Source organism: Platalea leucorodia (genome assembly GCF_965183815.1).
Source record: "Platalea leucorodia genome assembly, chromosome: Z".
NCBI lineage: Eukaryota > Metazoa > Chordata > Aves > Pelecaniformes > Threskiornithidae > Platalea > Platalea leucorodia.
In genome coordinates, this window is record NC_138858.1 from 63,204,471 (window position 1) to 63,225,159 (window position 20,689).

The 20,689-nt window shown below is 36.2% G+C and overlaps 1 protein-coding gene across 1 annotated transcript in view; it reads right to left on the reverse strand.

Annotated features, from left to right (window-relative positions):
- The window catches only part of FBXL17 (F-box and leucine rich repeat protein 17), a 292,563-nt gene that overhangs the window by 210,338 nt on the left and 61,536 nt on the right, over positions 1–20,689 (reverse strand). The window lies entirely within an intron of this gene.

Sequence of the window (20,689 nt, forward strand, 5' to 3'; positions counted from 1 at the left end):
AAATATTATCATCATCCTGGTTACCTGCAAATAACCCAAGAGACCATTCTATCCAATGTTCTCAAACTATATACAAACATGAAAATACTAACAAATTTATGTTATTGCCATCCTTCAGACTCATGCTATACCCATCATTAACTGCACAGAATCTGAATTGAGTGATATCTCAAGTTTATATTCCTTTTCTAAGCATTTTTACTACATCAATTCACGATCTTACTGTTTCCCACAACAGACTTGTATCTCATGGTAATGTACCATTTTGTCAGTTATCAGTTGAATGGAGATGTTACCTAGTTTATTATTGTGATTTATTTATTTCTACAACTGTTTTTTTCTTTATAATTTTGTCTAATAAAATAACTATGAAACACAATCCATTGCATAAATGTAATACTTTGTATGTAGACTAAATATTCAAAAGGACAACATTTTGTGAACTTTGTGAAGAATGTAATATCGACATGGGTACCCCTAAGACACCTGCGTGCCTTCCTTTAAACAAGTTTGGGCTTTTCTTTCTTGAGAAGTACATATTCCCAGTGCAAATGATGGTAATACACAATTCCATGTTGATTTTTGGACAAAATCTGTATTTTCCAGCCAAATGTTTCAGAAATGTCTCACTGTGTCTGGAATTGTAAATCCTGAATGCTGAGAACATTCCAGGTTTGTAAGGATGTCTTCTTGTTATCACAGAACTCGGAAGCAAAACAAGTCCTTAAACATCTGGTCCACAACTGAGCCTCAGGTGAATACATACATAGGAACATTATTCCTGCTGTGCTGTGGATCACCTTTATCCACAGTTCCAACTTGCCTGACTAACATGTCACTTAACTGCATGCTGGCAGCATATGGTGACCTTGGTGAAGAGTGGCAAAACAATTTCTGAAAAGATAGCCCAGAGATAAGGGAGGCCAACAAGATTATAGGCACAACATCACATATAAGCTGTAATGGTTTGGGGTTACTGAATATGGTTATAGGTCTAATGCAGCTTTCTCAAAGCAACAGTTTGTCAGTGAGCAAACATTTTTATTGTTGCACATCTGCCAAATAAAAGGCAAGTCTTTCAGGATTGTGTATTTAGAAGCCAGTGAAACTGAAAACAGGCCAAAAGAAAGGGGAAAAGGGTCAGCTAAACAGATTCAATCACAAACTGGATATTGGCCACGTCATATCTGCGTAGACCCAACCCATGTCTCAGGTCTGCCTACTTGAACAAAAAAACCCAATGTAGTAAGAAACTTCTTCTTTGATTTTGATTGATATGATCTTACGTTTTTATTTTTGCACAATTCTCTCAGCTGAGGACAACCACACCAACTATTTCAGAATTTTAAGATATTGACTACTAAAAATCTTTGACAAATACTATCAGAAGTCAAAAACTTACAGATTTGCACTATTTAGCATTCTACCAGGACCACTGGGGGAGGGAGGGCAGGGTTTATCTTCTCTGTAGAAGGTAAACTAAACCCTCTGTTTCAGCTAATGATCTGAGAGAAGGATCCTGTTACAATCTTACCCTCCTCTCTCCACAGAGGATTAGAATATGATTCTCCATTGCAGACAGGTTTGTCCTAGCTAGCAAGAAAATACAGTACTGAAAAATCAATAGCATAAATGCTAACATCACAAATTCATTACAGAGCTTAAAACTTTAAAATACAAATAATTTCTTACACAGAGCTGACATTTGGGTGCATGGAGACTTTAAAAAATGAAGTTTTGAATGCAAATAATAAAATTACTGTGTCTTTAAATATCTTCTGTTCATATTATGGAATTTTCTGCATTCTAAATAAAATTTGTGAAAAAAACAGTTTTCGTAAAAGTTAATAACAGTAGATTATGACTACATATATTAAATAGTTTACAGATGAGTAGTGAACCTTTTCAGTGCTCGTTAGATAAGCAGCATCTACCTAGTCAGAAAAAGATTCCTCCTTACTTTTGTATGCCATGCAAGCCTCATATTTTCCAGGTTTAGAAAAATTATTTATGATCTGTCAGAAGTAGTGTGACATTACCTGAATACACTTTACAATTACTGTGGTAGAAATCACCACTTTAGACAGGCATTTTGCTACTGCAAACAGCAATTTCTGTTCTTAAATCTTGACTTATAAATAAAATAGCAGTACACTGAACCTGTTGCTGGCTTTAAGCTCAGTTCAATAACAGATCCCATCCTTTGCTGTCAGCCAGCAAAACTCCACCACCTGCAGAAGCTGACTTGGAGTTTACTGGGAAACATTGTAAAAATCTTCTCAATCAGCACTGTAATCCCACAGTAAGCATTCTTTACTATACCAGTGTCTAGGAATATATTACTTCTTGTTCAGACCCTATGTCATTTATAGCAATTGATATTTTAATAACATGGTTCCCACCCGGACAGCCTGTAATGAAGGGCACTTGATATTCTGTTTGATTAGCTACTCTTAACACATGACCACGCTCTCCTGTGATGGTATTAGTTAAGAAGGGAGATCTACATATATACTTCTATATATTCATACACACACACTTGCAATTTCACAAGAATGGCTTCTCATAGAATGAATATAAGATACTATGTACAGAAATATCAGATCAAAACACCTGTAAACTAAATATCTGATGAAAGGTTAAAACGTAAAATTTGTATTAGGTCTTTTTGTTCTCCTTTTGCAGGGGTGAGGGAGAGCAGAAACATGTAATAGTTTTTAATTTATTTATAAACATATGTGTAGTATTATGGTCAAGTACAATTACCTAGTCTTCAGTGAGAATACTTGATAACTGAATCCTATCTGTCCTTATTTATATATGGCTTTAAAAAAAAATATAAAACAAGGCTTGTATGCAGAAGTATTATTTTTCATTAGACTTATTTGTAGAAGGGAGGAAAAAAGTAGGTAAATTTCAGACAGATCTGAAACAGAAGCAACAAAGCTAAATTTAAAGCTCAAGTAAGTTTGTAAGACTGAAAACCATTCTTCTGCTTAATTAGACTTTCTTTTATTTTATCATCTGCAGTGTCTAGCACAGATGGCTTATATACATACTTGAATTTTTATATTTAAACTCAAACATGCAGGCCAGCTCACTATTTCTACCAGAAGTAGGTGCCAGAAATAGTATCCTCTTTTGTTGTACGATGTGTTTTATGCGCCCAAGAGATGGCCTGTTCTGCAGAATGAAAAAAATGATAAGTAACTGATGAAAAAAATGCATGGAAAATTAGCAATGGCACGTATGCAATGATTATGCAATCTTAACACTGTCTCTTCACAATGCAATATGTAACTGTATGTTGCATTTTCCTCAAAGGCCTCTTCACCACTCAGGAGACAGAACAGGTACATGAAATGTGTATTATAAATATGGCTTCTGCAAACTAACAAATATTTTCGAGTATAAACAACGGACATTCAGACATACTATACAAACAGATTAGACTAGAATAATCTAAAAACAGATTACCACAGAAAATATACCGTAGTTCTACAGAAATGACCCTTGTCAACAAAGATACAGAAATTCACACCCAATTCTTTTATAGGTCACAGTACTGTTCTTCCAAGAATCTTTAATAATTGGATTGTCTAGTCGACCTTCATTGACTTTCATTCATCCTGTCTTGCTTGATGTTAGTCTTGCTTTGAAAAAGTAATATAGGATGAAGAGGACAGATTTATAAGTTATGCACTAAAGCATTGTGAATGGGAAATACGCTGGTCTGGAACTAATGGCACAGATTTTGCTCCTATTAAAAAGATCTATGATAAGTGAGACGTGGTTTAATCATTTTCTTTTTATGTATTGCAGCCTATTGTATATGAATTCCAGTTCTGCATTGTTTTACAGAAATCCAATATTTTGACTATTCTGAATTAGATGCTATAAGTATTAGTTCATTTTATGTTCTATTCAATAATTGAAGGAGCAAAAATGAACAGCTCTGAAGCAAAGATGATAATTCAAAAAGAAAGCTTGAGGTATAACAATACAACCCACTTAAATTCCAACTAAAAAGCCTAACAATTAATAAAAACTTAGAGAAGCTGAAACAGAAAGAACTGAAAAAGAGAAAGAAATATAAATAGTAATTGACATAGAATGAACACCATGTTCTCTTATTTAAACAGATACACTGCAATGTAAGTAGATCTTAACGTGCAATTTTTTCCATGTAAAAATACATAAATAAAAGTTTGCAAAATAAGTAAAATATTCCTCAGAAGAAAGACACCTAGCAGGACAAACTCTGCCAGAGTAAAATATGCTCTTATGTAAGTAGAGAGTCAGTCTGCCACAAATGTACATTTAAGTATCCGCTGTGGAAGTCAGCACTACTGATAGAAGACACCCCTTTTCTCCCAGTTTCTTACTCCATATATCTTTACCTGTCTTGGTCAGACATGAGCTTAACCATACTTATTTTGGGGCAGCACAGGAAGAAGGGAAGGGTCTGGGAGGACTTACTAAAATTCAGTTTTATGTTTGAAAAGAGCTAGGCTTATAAAAAGCTTATCTGCTAATTCAGTCCTAAAACTTTCTTGTCTACCTGTGCATTATTATATACTACAAACTAAGGCCCACATACAACCCACTCAGAAAACTGCCCTGTACAAAGCATGTGGCCAGGCCCTCTAATACCATGTTTCACATCACATACTCAAACAATGTGCATTTTCCCTGGTCTGTTTGCCCTGAAATCCTTGCATGCCATAACTGACCATAATGTGCAGTTAGGCTAACCTCAGGCATAACCTTGTTTTACTCCTTTTTACCGAAACTCCTGAAATGCATTCATTTCACCAGATACAGGCAAATCACACAGAATGAAGGCATTTATACTGGACTAGCTCAGCTCACCAGCTTACAAGTGAGCTCAGTTACATACACAAGGATGTAATATATATAAAAAAAGAAACATAAAGCAATAAGATTGCTCATATACAGAAATATCTGTATCTACTGTAAACGAAGGCAGCCAGGCTACCAGTGTTCTATCAGCAGGAAAGACACTAAATATCATTAAATAAAAATTAAAAAAAAAAAAAAATCACAGCAATTAACTAGTTTTGAGAGAAAGTGCCTGACCACAGGTGTGTGTTTACATACGTTCTTCCTCCTTAGCTTAAAATTTGCATTGCTACCTCTATACTAAAATGTAACCACCAACAGCTTGTCATGATGCAAGGTAAAAGTTGTTTAATTTACTGCGCTTTGTCAAAAGGTGAAGATGGAAATAAAGGCTAGTCATTGCAAAGAATTATGATCAGATGATCCCTCTTTGCCACACAAGGAAAGATTTTGACTTAACACTTTTAAAATTATTTTTTAACAGAGGGTCAAACAGAGATCACAATATTACACTAGAAGTTAAATACTACCAGATTTTACAGTATTAAACTAAAACATACACTTACAAACATTTAACATTACATGTACCTTCCTAGTCCAGTGAGTAAGAAATTACAAGCAAATCATTTTAATTTAACCACTTCTGAATTCAAATACAAATACAATTTCATTTTAAAATTCATTTCTACAGGAGGCTGCAATACTCAAAGTACACAACCCTTCAACTTCTTAGGTCATTACGCCTGCAAACTATTAAACACTGTTAGTCTACTTCCTTTTGCTTTATTCGAAGAACATTGTCATTTTCACACATAGAAAACATGACCTGTTTCATCTTGTTCATTACTCTGGTTACCTTCTGAAGGCCTCCTAACTGCCCAAATAAACCCTTTCAGTTTCCTTGGTCAAGAATCTGACAAATCCGTGTTCCTTTCATTAACAGCACTATTATGATCGTAGCATAGGCTTGCTCTGTTGTCAGATCATTGTCATGGGCAAAACTAATCTATTATTGCCTCAATATTTTTATTTCAGGTAATCTCACTGCTGTCACACAATACCAACTGAGAAATAGTTGCTTGTGACAGATTTTCACATGCTGTTGTACATTAACAAAGCAACAGAGCAGTATGAACATACTGTAACTCTCCTTCTACCAAAACTTACTATATGTGTCATTGTGGCATGCTATAGGGATAAGTATTTGCCAGATTTTTCAATATGTCTAAAGAAGTTTCCTTGGTGAAACAAAGTAATAAACAAACTGAAGCAAGCCAAAACACTGATAAGAGCGATATATCTAACCAAAACCCCAAATCCCTCCATCTTGCCACCATGTAAGCATATTCCTAGTATGCAATGCAATGAATAACACAGGCTTGTAACACCTACATAGCATTAATACATATGACAGTGGTAACACACGCATTGCAACCTCTAAGGCTAATATGCACATGAAGACAGCAAATGTCTGGTATTTACTCATGCCTACAAAATCATCCAGAAATCTTAAGATGAAAAATAGTATATATTCCTTGGTATCACATGTTTATTTTAAGAGTTAGTAAGTATGACTGAAAAGGTAATCTCTTAAAATAAAGTGAACATTTTCTCTTAAAAAGATTTGACACTTAGAACATTTAGTACAACTAGAAAATTACACAATTCCTGTTCAAACCTTTTCTTCGAGTTTCAGAGACACCATGTAATTTTAATGAGCGGGGAAACTCTTGTAGCAGTTATAAATGTAACATAATGTATACACACAGTACATTCTATACCATAAAAACCACTAAAGAAATCATAACATTTGCATTTGTTTTTCATGCAACTAACCTTGTTTTCTTAAGCTAAATCTAGTCATACTAGCCACACATAAAACTACACAACTGAAGTATGTATGACATCAGTATGACAACAGTATGACATCACAAAGCTGATATCATCAGCTATAATATACAGGTAAGGCTGCCACCAGCAAATATCTAAAGATTGCTACTGCAGAAACTGAAAGTGGACACAAATATCAAAATCTTTCTTGCAACCCACCTTCAGGACACTTCCATCCTATGGCATTCCATATACACTATTTACAGATTTATCATGTCCTCATCTTTCACAAGCAAACACAAGACTTCCCCACATTTTCCAGTATACGTCACAGGTGCAAAAGTTTTGCCTGCCCAATCCACCAAAATAAAATTTAAACCAAGGAACTGTTCAATTCTGATTATGTGGATTCTATCTGAAGCATACAGTCACCATATGCTACAAATGATGGGATAAATACATGCATTAAGGGGGAGAAGGAAAAAGCCTTATGTTGCAAATTACACTCTTAAACATGAAGCACAGGCTCCTTAATTGGTGAAAGGTATCCCATGTCACATAGGAAACAGGAGAAGAAATAAAATGAGAGAATTTCCCACATATTGCAAGAAATACAAATTAACTTGAAGACAGCAGCAGAACTATGATTACAGCTGCATAGGTCAAAGAAAGTAATTTCATAATTCAGTGTTTTTCTTCTTCCATACTTTAATAACTTTACTCCACAAGCAGGAGAGGGAAAAGGTATTTTATGGAAAAATGTTAAATGACTCTGTAGGTAATATCTAAAAACAACATTCTACAGCAAAGCTCACAAAAAAGCACAAATCATTTAGCGGACATTACAATTCACTGTGATACCACAAGAGGTTCTTAAAATAGCTACATCTTGCTCAAAGAAATTTACATATTAGCCTTCTTGGGTAACACACTTATTATACAATATATGCCATTATGTTTAAAACAAACAAGAAAACAACACACAGAATGTCACTCAAATTTCAGATACAAGTAATGTTACTGGATGAATTTATTTTAATGCATCTCTTAGGGAGGACAGAGAACTTAAAAATTATAACCAGCCTTGCAGGTTTTCTTCTGATATGGTAAGGTGTTAAAATGAAATTACATTCTCCCTATGAGAATCTCCTAAAAAGAAAAAAAAGATGAATTATATGTGCAGGAAAAAAGTTGCCCGTAATATAGGTTAATGGGCATGGTATTATACCTTTATTATTGGCTAACAGAGAGGGTATTAGGCATTCAGCAGTAATGCTTATTCATCCTGCTCAATCTGAGTACTAGAAGTCTTCAAGTTTCATTAATGAAAGGTCTAGAATATTCCATACTATTCTAGCCTACAAAAACCAGGTAAAGCCAGAATCCAAATCCTAACTGGAGCAGACATTTTTTTAAAACACCTGTATTCAGAACAGGTAGGAATCACAAGTTCAGATGAACTCAGGAAACGTAGCCTGAGCTTACCATCAGTGAAAGTGAGACACATTGCATAGAAATTGAAATGTTTTTGGGTTGATTTATAAATGATCTTCACACAACAGAACTACCATTAAAATGAAACACTTAATAATTAGAAGCAATAGGAAGAGATTTTTCCTTTGTAATTTTTTTTCCTTATTGAACTGCATGTATTGCAACTAATTCAAAATAAACAACTGTTAGGGCAGTCTAATCAAGTAGTATGCCAACTGACATATTCTGTCAATCTGAAACAGAATCAGCTTTACATCATGAAGTACTTAAAATCTTGAAATGCATCAGACATGATGAAAAGACCAATAGGAAGAGGATGCGATTTAATATGGTTCTCTGAGTTTTGCACTTGTATGAAATACGTTTGTTTTCATGCTTTCTGATCTACTCAGCACTACAAATCAGTGAACATATGGCCTCTCAGCAAAGATGCTAGTGTAACAGACTGGACATCATGATTCTCTTAACAGCAGCTTTAGAGTCTTGTCCGTACATTTATGAATTGGTATAGAGTTCTCCAAGAAATTTTATGGTAAGAAGTAAACATGTTACACCCTGTGAGAGTTATTACATGAATGGTACTGGCCTACAATGAAAAGCTGCAGGAAAATTAGTCATTAAAATGGTAATCTTCAGCGTTCACTACTGTGATTGACTACTTCATTACAATCACAGTTTGATATCAGCAGTAACTGGTAGGAGCGACCTCCAAACATAGCAACAATAAAAAAAAATTAAAACAGCAGAAATAGAGCTTTAATATGCATGTACACAAGGACTCAGACTCAAGTAACACAGTTTGGTTCAAAAAAGTTAAAATAAAAATTGATATTGCATAGGATGCATATATACATTCTTGCATACACTTCAGTGGAAACCTAATTTATAGATTTTAGCAGACAATCACATCTAGCCCAGAAAAGAAAACTCTTAAGTGGAAGTTCTGCACATTCTATGCTTTATTCCTTATACATCTTTCTTTGTTCAGCTACAAATAGTACACTATTACACCCTCTAACAAAAACCTGAAAATATTGGAATAGAAACTGAGCTATATTTTTTTTTAATCTTTGCACTAGAAAACCCATACAAAAAAACAAATTAAACCAAAAAAACTAATCACAATAGCAAGGAAAACCAGTTACCTCCAAAAAGCATTAAAGAAAAGGTGTTTATAGCTGGTAACAGATAATCTCCTCAAATTCTTTGTAACAGACTTGTTTATTTCAGTTATTTTTTTTAAAACAGACCTTTGCACCAAGTAGTTTGTCAAAACACAAAAATTGGGGTATTTTTTGTTTTGCTTTATTTGTTCTCAAAATATTTAAAGCACTCTTGCTTTTTTCCTTTCTGAAAACTGGTTGAAGAAGGAAGCAATCAGTGTTATTTGGTAAGAAAATCATATTTACAGTACTCTACCTGGGTGGTATCATTTACATCACTAATTTTGATCTATCAAGAGTTAAGTCTGAAGAGGCTGTCTGGATGATGATGGCAAAAGAAACTGAGAATATGTAGCAGTAAGCACAAACAAAATATAGTCAGGGAGGCACTTAAACATATTAATGAGCACCATTTGCCTTTTTGTCATCTGGATTAAACAATTTTAAACTAGACATTAAGGGTGTTTCTCTCTGTCATCATACCAAGGCAAAACTTTAAACAGGCCCAGAAAATTATGGCTGAGACATTATAAAAGGTATTAGAAGCAAGTAGGTGATATGATGTGAAGGTGAACATGAGTTAGATATGATTTTTTATCCTTACATGTTGTCTAAAGGCATACGAAAGACGTGTTCAGATTATTTCAATCCATGACCACATACATGCATTCAAGAACAGCATCTTGCTAATGAGAAAAGCAAGTGGGACTACTACATTAGTTGTGATTGGAAGCGGCTACAATCCTGATTAAGCCTAGTGCAGAAACAGACCTCTATGCAGAGAGGCTGAAACAGGAAAACCTGTCATCACATGGATTTGCAACCCAACGGCTAACAGGCTTGTGTGAAGCCCTGCATGCTGTGTGATAATGACACGACCAGCACAAGAGGGTGCTGAAGTTCAGCAATTCAGTTTTAAATGGAGAAAAGAAAAGAAAGAAAAACCTGCTTGCTCTTCCCAGAGTTCAGCACATTCAGAAAATAGACATCACAACTGTTGCTAGTCTCTAGGCCATCACAGAGAAGGAAGGGGGAAAAAACAAAACAAAACAAAAGTAAGAAACAAGCAAGCAGGGAAAAAAAGAAAAAAAATTTTGAAATTTCTTCAACTTTACTCAAATCACTAAGACAGTATGTCCTGGTTTAACCCCAGTGGGCAGTTGAGAACCACAACAGCCACTCACTCAATCCCTCACCCAGTGGGATGGGGGAGAAAATCAGAATGGTAAAAGTGAGAAAAGTCATTGGCTGAGTAAAGGCAGTTTGATAGTTAAAAAAAAAAAAAAAAAAAAAAAAAAAAAATCAAAAGAAAAGAAAACAATAAAGAAGGGGAAAAAAAACCAAACCAAGAAAAACAAATGATGCAAAAAAACACAAAACAATTGCTCACGACCAACTGACCAATGCCCAGCCAGTGTCTGAGCAATGGTAGCCTAGCCAACCTCCTTTCCCCCCCAGCTTTATATGCTGAGCATGATGTCATATGGTATGGAATAGCCCTTTGGTCAGTTGGGGTCAGCTGTACCAGCTGTGTCCCCTCCCAGCTTCTTGTGCACCCCCAGGCTGCTCACTGGCGGGGTAGTGTGAGAAGCAGAAAAGGCCTTGACTCTGTGTAAGCACTGCTCAGCAATAATGAAAACATCCCCATGTTATCAACACTCTTTTCAGCAGAAAATCCAAAACATAGCCCCATGCAATGCACTATGACGAAAATAACTCTATCCCAGCCAAAACCAGTACACAGTATTATCACAAATTCTCATTTTGGTTTAAGAAAGTCAAAGGTTTAAAAACACAAAAACAAAAACCAAAGAAACAAACCCCAAAATCATCAAAAAACTAACATACCTTCAGACAAATAAACCCATTTCTGAATAGACACAAATTAACAGACATATCAAGCATTTTTTTCTGGTCAAGCTAGTCAACAACATTTTTTGAAAGAAATAGCTTTTTTTTTCCCTGATCTTTCTAATCTTTGCCAATATAACACCCTTCACCTTTACCCTACCCTTCTCTATTGGTAAATATGACAATTACAAGCAGGAAAGTAATTTTTTATGCCAGAGCTGTAAAACAAGCTATACAAATCGATAAGGGAAGATGAGCCATTACCTTACTGAAAAACACACAAACTATTGCCAGCCTCCTAAATCTTCTGATGAATTCCTTCACAAATCAGCTGCAATTTTGTGAAAACAGCAAACTATACAATATCCAATGCTTTGCATAATCAATGCATCTTCAACATCTCCAGCTTCTGGCAAAGCAATCAATTAGGTCAGCTCTCAAATAACCATCAGTAGTGCCCAAGTACACTGTTTAATGACTTTCAGTTCTACTGCGTCAGCAAATTTTTTTGGGTGGGAGAGGAGAGTAAGAGAGAGAGAGACATCAAGAATGAAGTTCTCCCTACCCACAAGTATAAACAGAAGAATAATTATGTTATTTCTATTCCCAATGCAATATCTGGAAATGTGCTAGAAAGTTATTTTTGTTTTTTGTCTTTCTCCATCCCCAGTTCACTCTCCCATCCTCATACATCTGCAGAACCAGAATATAAATGAGACCTCAGGCCTCTTCAGGCTCTCCTTGGCAACCTCTTTCTTCAGAAAAAACAGAATGACCAGCTGGCCAATCATAAAAATCATCTTCTACCTTGTTCCTTTATCCTTAGATAGTTGGACGCTTAGCTGTTTTAGTCTCGTTAGCTTGAAATGAGGCTTGCAGAGCCAGACACTGGCTCACTGGCCAGACACAAACTCATTAACTTAATTCTTCTTCTTCTTCTGACCTCCTTAGTATAATTCATGCAAACAATTACCAGAATAAATTTTAAGGAAAGAACAAGGATGCAGAGGTCAACAAAAAATATAAACTACACGTTTACCTGAAGTACGCTACTGTCAACTTAGCATCTGTATTTGTTACAACTGTTTGTGGGAGTTTTCTTGGATTAAAAAAATGCAGAAACAACAATTTATATGAGTAATGCCCTTCACAGAGTATCACAAAATAAGTTATTAAACTGAGGAAGGTGGAAATCAATATAAGAATTAAAAGACAGGAAAGGAACTGGCTAAGATGGACATAGCAATGAACTGGATTGAAAAGAGAATAATTGAGCTGGGTGGGGTGAACAGTTACAAGCAGAGTTCGTAAAATAACAGTCTTGAAATAGGTATTAAATAGTTTTCTTAAGAAGAATATGCAATCTCCAAAAAGCAGAATGTAAGGAACTTTACTGGTGAAGTTAGCAGTATAATCAACACAGATCAAAATAACACACCTGTTCATGAAGAACTGGATGAGTCTGAACAGTGGTGTAAAGCAAACAGGACGAAACTGAAGAGCATTATGTACAAAGTCACTAGAACTTCCGTTCCAAACCCAGATCTTATCAGCCAGAAACATATTAGAGGAGAAAACACTGGGTATATTGCCTGGTTACAGATTAGTACTACCAGCACAATTACATGCAGCCATGCAAAAGACAAACTGCCCTATAACATATCAGGCAAGGTTTTCCTAGAAGAGAGAAGGAACACAATTCTGCAACGCATTCAGTAGAAGTATGTAAAAGAAGTTGTTTGCAATTTTGTTCACTCATATTGAGACCAGACAAATGAAGAAAACAGGTGCCAAAATCAAGGAATGGAATGGAAGCAAATGAGACACTTCAAAAGAGCACAGCGTTTATCAAAGATAAAGCCAGGATCTGATCTCTCATCTGAGACACACCAGGAGGTGAGAATGTAAGGAAAAATCATCTTACCTAAGGACAATTATAACCACAAATCTTATGTCGGAAGACTGGTAACAAGCAGACTAGGAATTCAAATAAAGTTTCAAATTTCACAGCATTGCAACTTCCCAGTATTAATAGTGTAAGCAATGTAACTATTTTTGGATCGAAACAGATATACTTCCAAACAGTGCTAAATCATGTGATTTCACTCTCTTCCATATGTTTCCATATATTCCTTACACTAGTTAAAATAATCAGCCAAGTCTCATAGGCTTTAGGAACCTATTTAACGAGAAACTCCATGGACTCTGGACTACTTGGCAGAATTCAATGAATATTACTACACAGGAAAATTTTGGAACAGTGTTGTAATCCAATAGCCATCCTGCTGAAACAGCAGTATAGTAGTGAGAGCATAACAACATAATTCAACTGTAATCATGGCTGCCAGCAGATTTGCTTAGTGGTTTTTACTCTTCTTTACTCTTCTCAATAACTTAAAATACCAAACAGTCCTCCAGTTCACAATGACAAATCCTTCAGAAAGCATATGAGTTTCAAAGATAAAAGCAGAAAAAAAAAACCCAACAAACCAACCAAAAACCACCACACCCACGAGGCTGGGACTCTCATCCAGTAGTCAGAGTGACTATAGACATATATATTAGCAAGTAACCAGCAGAAAATAATTGTTTCCTAAATAAAAATGTATAGTTGGGGGAGTACCATATTTGGTATCTCCCCAAAATGTGTATGTGACAACATCAAAAGCTTATTGGGTAAATGTTTTCAAGGAAGTGTAATAAGAAAAGACTTTGCTCTTTGAAGGAAAAGGACAATATCCTTCCTATATATTAAAAAACTTATATTACAAAAATTAAAATTGCATCTATAGTAATAAACCTTTTGTTTTCAATTGGGGGTTTTAATTTAATGAGATCTTATCTAAGGGATGCATATTTGTTTCCACATGCTACAAAGTCTGTGGTAATTTTCTTGTGAGAAATAGATCCAATAAGTGCCCTGTGGAAATATACTTAACCCAAGGCCCATGGTATGTGCTTTACTGTGGTAAAGTCATTTAACAGGGACTGGAAAAACAGAAAGACTTAATACCTGACGGTGAATGTCACTAAAAAAAGCTGTTTTCCCCCAAAGTTAGAATTGTTAGACTTAAAATGTGCCCTACACAAATAGGAAAAAGCGACTGCCTTATTTTGCAGCTGTTTTTATTTCCTGTCTCATTGCTTCACTGAACTGCAAGAACCCCAGGGAACTGGACATGCAGTTTATTCAAAGCACTCTTGTTGCTGTAAGAATATGAAAACAATATCCCAGCTTCACTATGAAATGACCTTGATGATCCGTATAACATTTGTCAGAGACTAATAAAATTTGTAAAGATACTTGCTGATATGATTGATTGCATTCTTCACTGCTCCAGTTACCTCAAACTAAATTGCCTGTCATTATAATGATGACTTCTGTTAAGTGCAGTTTCTTAATTTTTTCCTCAGTCTTTCAACAGCGATCTCACAATAGACTGAAAGTGTTTATGGATCAATAAGGTGCAAGAACAAAATACTGCATTCTAGCAACAAGTATTTTTAATCTTTCTGCTTATGAGGTGCTGTGACAGAGCATTAGCAGAGAACGTTATTTCTAAGGAACAGCAAAATAATATCCAAACCTAGTTTGCACATATCCAACACCACGAACAGCCGGAGAATCCTACAGATTCTGAATAGTACTAGGTGCTGGTGATTCATGGTTGTCCCAATGGACAAAAAAAGAAAGTGAAAAAATTAATAAAGAAATTGTAATCAACACATATATTCTAGACATACCTGATCACAGACAGTGTGTCCTGCTGAGCTACTCAAGTGTACCTGACCTGTTTTTGCCTGACACCGAGTTCAGGCGCATTGCAATGATAACCAGAAGGGCTTTGAAAGGAGCCAGAGAAGATTCAGAGCATTTACTCACTTGGGCTCTAGGCATGATAAAAATATCTGTATTACTTTCAGTCTCTGAAAGCAGCACATCTTAATTCATATGGGAACTCAATCAGGTCATGCTGACGGTGTACTTCAGGATAGGGTACCCAAGAAGCAACTGTATCTCTGTACAAAGAACAGTAAACCTTCTGCGTAAGATCAGGAAACTTTCCCATTCGCAGCAAGGTTCACGGATGTCACATGTTCAAATGCTCTAAAAGGAGCTCTCCTCAATAATTTACAAAGGCAAAGTTGAGAGAATCGCCAGGAAAGAGGAAATTTCTCTGCAGATCAACTTTGTTCGCTAAAAATTGAGCCAAAAAGAAGGCAGCCTCCAACAGGAACTTACATTTGGACAGGTTCAGGCACCAAATGAGAATTACCGATTTGTACCAGCTACAGACACTACAAAAGATGGAACACTAAATTATTACAAGCAGAACTGACTGTGGTGAGCTGGCCTTGGCTGGCTGCCAGACACCCACCCAGCCACTCTCTCATGCCCTCTCCTCAACAGGACAGGGGGGAAAATAAGATGGAAAAGCTCATGGGTCAAGTAAAAGCAATCACTCACCAATTACTGTCACAGGAGAAACAGACTCAACTCTTCCACATCCTCCCATCCCCAAGGGGTGCAGAGAGACGGGAAACGGGGGTTGAGGTCAGTCCATAACATCTCCTGCCTGCTGCTTCCTCCTCCTCACATTCTTCCCCTGCTCCAGTGCAGGGTACCTCCTAAGGCATACAGTTCTTAATGAACTTCTCCAACATGGGTCCATTCCACCAGGTGCAGTCCCTCCGGAATAGACTGCTCCGCCATCGGTCCCACACAGGCTGCAGTTCCTGCCAGAAAACCTGCTCCTGTCTGGGCTTCTCTCTATGCACTGCAGCTCCAGAAGCCTGCTCTGGCACATGCTCTCCATGGCTGCAGCTTCCTTCAGGGCATATCCACAGGCTGCAGCGTGCAAATGTGCTCCACCATGGTCTTCTCCAGGGGCTGCACGGGAATCTCTGCTCCGGTGCCTGGAGCACCTCTTCCCCTCCTCCTTCACTGACCTTGGTGTCTGCAGAATTGTTTCTCACACTTCTTCCTCACTCCTCTCTCACACTCTGCTGTCCAGCATTTCTTCCCCTTTCCCAGAGGTGGCACCATCTTGCTTGCTGGGCTCATCTGTGCTCTGCAGTGGGTCTGTCGGAGCCGGCTAGAATCGGCTGTGTTCGGCACAGGGGCAGCCCTGGCCTCTCCTCACAGAGGCTGCCCTGCAGCCACCCCACTGCCAGCACCTCACCACAGACACCCACTACACTGACAAATGAACAAAAAAACCCTAGAAAAGAACCCAGTAAACTCACTGGGACTTGACTAGGTAGGAGAAAGATAAAGATATTATATAATGTATCCGAAGGTGGCAACTAGATGTAGACTTCTTAATAGCGACTACTTTTAAATTAGTGCTTCTCATTACCTGGGACTCCAGGAAGTCAAGGTTCAAACCCATGCCCTGACACTTACTTCTGGATTCTAATACACAAAAACATTTTATAGCAAAGTTATATTTATAGGCTTACATTGCTAAAAACATATTAGCTAGCTCTGCTTTTCATTAGCCAATCTCCACAGTTTTTACTAAAAGCGTAGTATAATTCCATTATATAGACACAGATTAAACTGCTTCAGGTCACAGACCTGATCTGAAGCAATGTCACAAAAGACTGCACATCTCTCTAATCCCACTCCTTTGCTTTTACTACTGAAGCACTGTTTTAGCTTTAAACACCTCTTAGTTCAAATCACAGCATCCTAATCATTAATATTTTCAACTACAAACTATAATTTCACATACTTCAAATTAGGCTACTCTAAAGGTTAAAGCAGTATCTTCAGAAGCTAAAGTACAGAAGAAGAAAGTGGAGTTACATGCAAAACTATGAACATCCCCAGTATTAAAAACACCTGATCTTTTAAGGTGGTAATAATTTTTCACTTACTTTTCAATAAATCTTACTCTCTCCCGTCAGCACTTCTGAATACCCGAGCATATGAAGTTATATAAAGCATTGCAAAGCTATATATAAAACTATACACAAAACCTCAGCCTAAGAAACACTTTTGTGCTACTGCATAACATCTTGACCTACAAAAATATAATATATACACTATATTATAAAATACACCATATATTTACACATTAGCCAAAGAATACACACATTTTCAGACAGGTCAGCACACACTGTGAGGGATGTTTCACTTTGTACTCATTTTCCAAAGCCAAGTTCCTCAAAAGATCTCACTCCTAACAGGACCAAAATTTTGAGGAACCTGCTGGCTCCATGCATGTTATGTAGAATGCTGTTACAAAGAAATCCCAGCAGCCACACAGACTGTAAAGCACAGGCTAGAACGAAACCAAACAGTTCACCTAAAATTTGGTTACACAAAAATAATGGATTGAAAACAGATTTACTATAAATAAACGATTGCTGGTTTGCTCAACATTTTTGAAGATCAAGTCACTTACCTTTTGTGCATTGTGTCCTAGTTGTGTTGCTTTGTACCAACTTAAGTTATTCTTTTCCTCTATGTTTACATCTTTCAAGTGCTTGGAGATAACTGGTATGGCTAAAAATTTGAAGCTCAAAGGCACAAATGGTTAAAGAATTAGTACTGCACTGACAGTATCTAAATAAGACCATATTGTGCTGTGCCTGCTGAAACTGTAACCAGATTGTTCAAAAAACTGATAATAATTTTCTGACTACTGGGATTCAACAACATCAGTGATAATTTTTAAGTGACTTAAAAAAACCCCCACTATTCTCCTTCTGTAATTAGATTTGAATGGATACCCAAATAGATGCTTTTGACAAAAACATGAGAAATTTTCCACTTCAGAAAAACATACTGTTGTAAACAAATCAATCATATCTTCTTTCACTGCTGCACATACAAGGTGGAAGAACACAGACCTCTCTTTTTACTTGCAAAACTTATACCAAAAGACATGATATAGCTTCAGGGAAGGACTGAACTACTTTCCCATCATTATTAACCAGTGAGGAACTAGAAATAACATCCAAGCCTTCTTTTGGAAAAAAAAGCACCATTTCTTCCCCTTGTTCTTAGAATCAGCCTGAAGAGTTTCTGTGACAAGCTTACAGGGATTTTCTTCCAAAACGTCCACTAGTACTTAATTTTCTTAGGCAACAGAAGAGTGTATCACAGAATTTTGAAGAGCTGCTGAATTCAGGTAAACTTAATTTGGAGACTCTTCTCAAGTGCTAAATTGTTTCTGGGAAACAAAATGTTTTGCACACACACAAAAAAAAAAGTATCGATGTTGTCTACTAACTTTTATACCTAATCATATTTTGAACACAAACTTCTCACACGTGAAAAATAAAAACCTCATTAAGAAGCAACTTTTTTTCTTAGTGGCATTGCTTCCTGCCTCCCCATCTGCGGCCTTGCAATACTTAAAGGGGGCTTATAAGAAAGATGGGGACAGACTTTTTAATAAGGCCTGTTGTGACAGGTCAAGGAGTAATGGTTTTACACTGAAAGAGGGTAGATTCAGACTAGGTATAAGGAAGACTTTTTTTACAATGAGGGTGGTGAAACACTGGAACAGGTTGCCCGGAGAGGTGGTAGATGCCCCATCCCTGGAAACATTCAAGGTCAGTTTGGACGGGGCTCCGAGCAACCTGATCTAGTTGTAGATTTCCCTGCTCGTTGCAGGGAGGTTGGACTAGATCTTTACAGGTCTCTTCCAACCCAAACTATTCTATGGTTCTATGATCTCTTCATAACAAAGTGACTGAATAGCTGATGCTACACTGTTGTCAAGTATTTTCCTAAACTGAAGAAGCATTAAGGTTCTTAGTAAAGATACTAATAATGTGAGAAACTTATTAACTAATTAGGAAAACACATAACCCCCAAGTGTCCTTAATAATTTCAGTGTATATTTGAAGTCAGCATATGTTTGGGCAAATAAAACACCTCTCTTTTTAATTATTTTAATTATAATAAATAATCTATTATTCAACTGCTTGCTATAATTTAAATAAAATATCTTCATGTACCATATGTTACCATATGTTCACTTTGCTACATCTTCTTTAAAATAAAAAGATAAAATGGAAGAGATAGAGCAGAAAAATTAAGGCTAAAAATCTGACACACAGAAGTTAAAGGTATTAAAGACTTTAAGAAATATTTTTTAGTCGCAGCTTCTAAGTGATGGTCCCCGTGAAACTTTTTTCATTATGTAAAAACTATATAAAAATATGCTAGGTAATTTTATTGACAAAAATCAAATAAAATTGACTAAATTCTTTTCTAGTCTGCCTTAACATGATCTCGGCACATAAAAGGAAATAAACATAAAAAAGCATTTAATATAACTAACTTTAAATATACAACAGAATATTAAAGAGTAATATCACCAATAACCAAATTATTCTTCCACACATAATTACCTATAATCAATATTACAAAAAAAAAAAAAAGGCACAAAAATTACTTTCTTCGTTACATAACAGTAGTACAACGCTATTCCTCTTTAGATAAATATGACAATGAATCAACAAATTTAAGTGCGTACAAAACAAACAGATGATTTTCTGGTCACTTGAATAAAATAAATTCCAATTATTAAGGCCTCGATATTATACTTAACATGTATGACAGCAAAAAACCTAAAATAATTATTGCTTATTAAAACATGTTTTCGAAGTTATATAAAGCTCAATAATTTGTGTAACTTAACTTTTTAAACTTAACTGACAATCCGTTACCCCTGCCCTTCTATTTCCTATGTTTTGAAGTGTTCTTTAGTCATTCACAGATATTGCCTCTTATCCTACTAACGCTTAGTCTCCTGAGAAGCTTTTAATGGGTGGCTGCACAAAAGAGTCTTTTGGAACTCCAAATGGACTACCTCAACCAAAACATTTTTTCTATTATTTTTAATCCTTTCGAAATAATTTTCTCTTTAAACACTCTTCCCAAATGGATCTTACTCAAGTGTCCACAATTCCACTTTCTGTTATCATTTCAGCTTTGTCCAGTGCATTTGCATGGCTTAATTAAGTCCCATAAATCCCCGGGTCATGGACCAAAAACATTAAAACAACAAAAACAAACAAGCAAAATACCTAATGTTGCATTTGTCACCCTGCAGTCCTCAGGGGATAAGGCAGTACTAAGCAAGGAGGTTACTCATGTCCATTAGTAATTCAGATATTTTATGCTTGAGTTCCTTAAGAACTCTGCAGTGAATGCCAGCTAGTCCAGCACCTTGTTTATATTCATTTCACAACAAACATGAACGTACGTGCATATGCTCCATACTTCTTCTGCAGGCATTTTGATTTCAAACACAACTTGTGATGAGCTCTCTATGAAGGGAGGCTCTAGCCTGGGAGTCCTCCACAACAGCATTGTGAGAAATTAATTTAGCATCTGTACAAGCTGGCCCTACAACCTCCCCCTCAACAATGTTCCCACAGCTGAGTCATCTGTGAAAAGGTTCCTCAATAGTTTCTTTCTTTTACTAGTTGTTCATATTGTTTTTTATTGCTTTACCGCATAC